This window comes from Orbicella franksi, chromosome 4 (genome assembly GCF_964199315.1).
Source record: "Orbicella franksi chromosome 4, jaOrbFran1.1, whole genome shotgun sequence".
Taxonomy (NCBI): Eukaryota; Metazoa; Cnidaria; class Anthozoa; order Scleractinia; family Merulinidae; genus Orbicella; species Orbicella franksi.
This window is the reverse complement of record NC_138148.1, coordinates 27159981-27165332: the sequence shown is the minus strand read 5'-3', so window position 1 is coordinate 27165332 and position 5352 is coordinate 27159981.

Sequence of the window (5352 nt, the reverse complement as noted above, 5' to 3'; positions counted from 1 at the left end):
ACTAGTTTTCCGTCACTTTTGTGAAAGAGGTGTTTGTCTTCCAGTCAAGGGAAGGTACTCCCTGTTGAACTTCGTAAAGCTCCCTTGAAAGAAGTTCCCTTTTTAGCAACTGTATGGCTTCCTTTTGCTGGGGCCCTGTACAGTACAGACAACAATTTTTGCTCCATTTTAGGAGCAAAATACCATTAAAACATATTTCTTCGAGCTTGGGTGTTTCAATGTCGATGAATCAATCGTCGTTATAAATAAGCCTTGCATACAGCTGGCTGGTGCGCCTGAAATTTGAATTGGCCAATCAGGATTCAGCAAAACTTTATTGTCCTGACGTCAGTGTTTGTTAAAAGGAAAGGCATTGAAGTCGAGCAACTTTCTCACTGCAGACAGCGTTGAATATTCAGGCAATGAGCAGACGGGGGAAAAGGAGCGTGCTAAAAACTTATCAGATGTATTTCAAGGGCGTTTATTGATTTGAACTGCTTCAAAACTCAGTATCGTGGGCTATATCTTTACAGCCTTTCTGACTCTATTTGGCATGGTTAATACTTATATAATAAGTCAAATTATTCTCACATTTTGATTGGTTGTCACCTATGATCTATCAAAGGATAGACGGATAGACGCATAGATGACTTCATTAACATACTTGTTGTTTTTCTATATAACACAAATAGATTCCATGTTGCCGTGTGTCTGTTCTGTAATAGATCACAGGTGACGTCAAAATGTGGTGGAACAAATATCACTGATACATTCGGATACATTGACTTCATCTGTGATCTATTAATTACCGAACAGACGCATGGCAACATGGAATCTATTTATTAAATAGAGTTGTTTTCGCTCAATTGTTACTATCGAAAACAACTTGCACCTGATTTGGTTTGCATTACAACGCTACGTGAAAAAAGCTTGGCCCCTTTTGCACGAGTTTTCTCTTTGTTTTTGTCATTTTTTTCTCGATCAGAAATTCTTTTTCGCCAATCACCTGACCCTCTTCCTCTCCTCGAAATGTAACGGTGCAGGTATCCATACTTCATGCTAAGTCTGTCAAGAGTAATAACAAAGCGTTACAAGCATTTGAGTTCAGTCTCTAATTACAGTGGAACCCCGTTAATACGGTCACCAACTGACTGGTTCAAATTGAGTAAAGTCTTGAAGAAGCCAACAGATATATCAATCACAATTGCACTTAAACTGTTCTTAAATAAGCATCCGGAATGCAGATATAATATTATTTTTAAAAATTGAAACTTCAATAACTACATACAATATTAACAATGGAAAGATCAACATAACTGGTTTCAGAGGCCGTATCGACGGGGTAAAATTATAAAGATTATACAGATTGCTTTCAGAATGTGGCCAACGGCCACATTTTGAAATCCCAACATGGCCGCATTAACGGAGTTTTCTTACAAGGTATATGAGCGTTTCGTCGGGACAAAATAAAAAGTGGCCGTAATAACGAGATGCTCGTAAGGTGGGGTTCCACTGTATTCATGATGTCATGATCTACTGGCCAATGCGCTGGACTTAATCCGGGCTCGTACCCAGTGTCTCTCTTCTCACGTCTAACTTTCTTACCTACAATCTTTTGTTCAGGGCGCGCCTTGTAGTCTGTTCAATCATGAGTTCGTAATCAGTCGGTAAATCTTCACCAAACAGTTTCTTCCTCAGGACCTTCGCTCTTCTCCTGTAAGCGGCTGTTTTATCCACAGTTTCACAGACGCCAACGCGACGACTGCGTTGTTCTTGTTTTTCCGCCGATTCAGCAGTTACACCAGCTTTAACACCACAGGGCAAATTTTCCTCTTTGCTCTCCTTTGTCTCAATGTTAGCTTCGCTGACTCTCTGAAGTCGCCTTCGTTGTTTTTGTCTTTTCACTGATTCAGCAGTGACGACGCAGGCCATATTTTCCTCTTCTGTGCCTTTTGTCTCCTCTGCAGCATCACTGACTCCCTGGAGTTGCCGCCACTGTTCTTTTTCTTGTTCTGATTCGGCAGCGCTGGCAGCCTCACTGTTGTCTTCACTCGCTCTCTCTCTGCTCATCCGTTGTCCTTTTCTTTCTTCTGATTCAGCTCCTGCTTTGTCTGAAATGTGCACTACTTCATCAATCCCTTCTTTTACATGTAGTGAAGCGTTCGAGGTCGTTACCAATCCATGGGACCAATTCTTCCCGCAAGGACGGATTTCTCTAAATCCGTTTGACTCATCACTTCTTGTTTTTCTCAGGGATCGATGACCACGGATTCCGCTTGGTTTTCGCGACCTAGTGGCCTTGCCTACTCCTGTTCCGAGTTCTTCTAAAGAGGATAAGTCGGTCACCGCACCGCCGTAATAAACGCGCCGAGACAACATTTCACCGCAACGACGGATTCCTCTAACACCGTTTGTCTCATCGCTTCTCGTTTCTCTGAGCGATGGATGGTCGCAGATTCCTTGTCTTCGCGATTTTTGCTCCATAGGAATGGCCCGTTTGTTCACGGAAAGAAGATAAATCTCTTCTATGATCACGCTTTCACTTGTGGGGCAAGCCGATGAGCCATTTCGTCTTTGAAAGACCGTCTTCTCGTCTCTTGATTTCTTGGTATCTAAACCTGCTCGCGGATGAGGCTCAGTTACAGCTGCTCGCTGACCGGTCGAGACGAATGCTGCATCTATTCTCACGAGTCCTTCGACCATTGGCTCCTTTCGATTTGGAACTTTTCCATCAATAACAGTCGCATTGGTTCGGTTGTTGAGAAATCTGCCTGATTTGTAATCATTTAAATTTTCACACCGATCATTTTGCGCGAAGTTAAAGGAACCTGACCTTCCAATGGCGCTGTTTGTGTTTTCGACAGTCGGTTGACTTGGTTCAACTATAGGCGGAAGAACACATCCCTGTTTTCGTTCGCTCTTTACCGCAACCAGCTCAACAGAATCACTTGCAAATATTTCTGGCAAGTTACCGGAACGGCTATCAGGCCAATAACTTGGCTGAAACACGCGCTCGTGTTTCGAACCTGACTTTTCCATCTCACTGAATTTAGAACAGCTACAGATGAAAGAACTGTCTTGGCTTTAAAATTTTTTGTGAACGTTTGGGATGTATTCAAATTAATGATTCTTTTCCATTTTGGGCAGATGTCAATCAAAGACGCTGTGGGCCAATTACGACTCGAGGTTATGCCCAATGGAAGTTGCTACCGGCCAAATTACTAAATAGGCCAATTAAAGAAGTAATTGCCAATGATTACGAAATAGTTTGACGGAAGCGAACTCTAACACAGTAATGATTACTGAGATAAGATCTATTGTGGATATTCTAAATTAATTAATTGTTAAATCACTAAGTGTGCAGTGGAATTTCGATTTCTCGAAACTCCCTTTAACTCGAACCAAAAGTCGTTCTCCTCAATCGAACACTGTCATTTTACCCCGATTTCTCGAACTATCCGATTTTTCGAACCACATTTTTGTTTCCCTTGGAGGTTTAAAAAAATCGGGATTCCGCTGTAATTAGGGCGGTTTTCAATTGAGTGTCGAAAGTAATCAAGGAATTATTCGCAACTACTTGGCTCAGTAATTGGCAATAAATGAACAAAATTGCTCTAATCGAGTACAATTAGGATTTACACTAGGAGTGATTTTTGAAAATGGTCGTAAAATTGCTCGAGTTCAATTCTCATTGCGGTCATTCTTTCAATATTTGTTTATAGATCGGGCCAGATTTTACATGCAGACTCATTTTCTTCAACAATTTAGGTCAAAATGTCAGTCATATCCACCAATATGAATGACTTTACGTGACAGACAAGTGATAACTCGCCCTAAATTTGCATAATTTTAACTGGAAGCATCTTGCCCCAAATGGCCATACGCCGTTAGTATTGCTGCCCTGCTTTATTTTGTGCTCCACTCGGTTTTTTCAACCCTCTCGTAGTACTAAAAACAGACAAAGCAGGTTGCTTTGGTTGGAGCAAGCCCAAGAAGACCAGTGCTAAAGTAAGAGAGACAAAATGTCGTTATTAGGTCTTATTAGCCCAGTTTTAGTTTTACGCAAATAAGGCACACTTTTGCAATTCCACGTTCCTTCTCCGTTAAACAAGACATCCCTCGGGGTGCCTTCTATTCGACTAAAAAATCCAGTTTAAATTTCGGTTAAAAAAAAGGCGCTTTTCCATTCAACCAAAAATTTCGAAAATTTCAAAACGAGGAGAAATGGTAGGTAAATTTCTTGCGAAAGTGTCCAGAAAATCCGGAAATTGTTAAATTTCTGAATGCGAACCATTCAACCGAAAATTGAGGAAATTCCGAGAGGAAAGTAATTCCCAGTAAGAAATTTCGAAAATTTTGGTATATCTCGCAAGGTTGTCCTCTTTTACGGAAGTAATTTGGAAAATGCTGTTCCATTCGTCACTGGGAATTTCTGCAAAAAGGCAAACCGAATGCTTTTTGTCGAATGGAAAGCGCCCGAGGAGATATGGTACGGAAATTTCTCGCGAAAGTTTTCAGAAAAACCAGAAATTGTTGAATTTCTGGTATGCGAACCATTTTACTGAAAATCCAGGAAATTCAAGGAGGAAAACCAAATGGAACGGAAATTCCCGGTAAGAAAATTTCCGCGGAAAATCTCGGTATACCTGATCGAGGCTAAAACACCACACGATTGAGATACGAGTAACATACGGATACATACGGGTACATACGAGTGACGTACGAATATATACGAGTAACATATGAGTACATACGAGTAACATACGAGTACATACAAGTAACATACGGATACATTCGAGTGACATACGAATACGTACGAGTAACATACGAGTACATACGAATAGCCTACGAGTGCATACAAGTAACACACGGATACATACAGACGCATACGGTAACATACAGGTTACATACGAATACATTGGTTACATACGAATACATAGGAGCAACATACGATGGCAGGAGGGTGAGGAACACGAAATGTACCATTTTCTTGTTCCATTACATTTTTACACGTGCGCGGGTCATGTTTTACACACACATGCGAGCGCGCGCGACTGCCACACACGCGCGGGCACCACACCCATGCGCGTGTGCCACACACACACAAACAAACCTAAAGCGGTCTTCACACGGCAAACTTAAGTTGGCAAACTAGTGTTGGCAAACTTCAAAAAGTTGGCAAACTCGCACTTTCACACGTGAAACTCTCGTCAAATCACAATACAGTAATTTGCAACATGACCGACTTAGTGCAGTGGCACTCACGTAGAACGGTGAAACAGAAGAAGAGAAGAGAGGAAACAGAAAGCGGTGGAGGAAAAGAAAGGTTTGGACGAAACCCAGTTTGTCTGCTAGCTCCTCTATTGTCTTTTG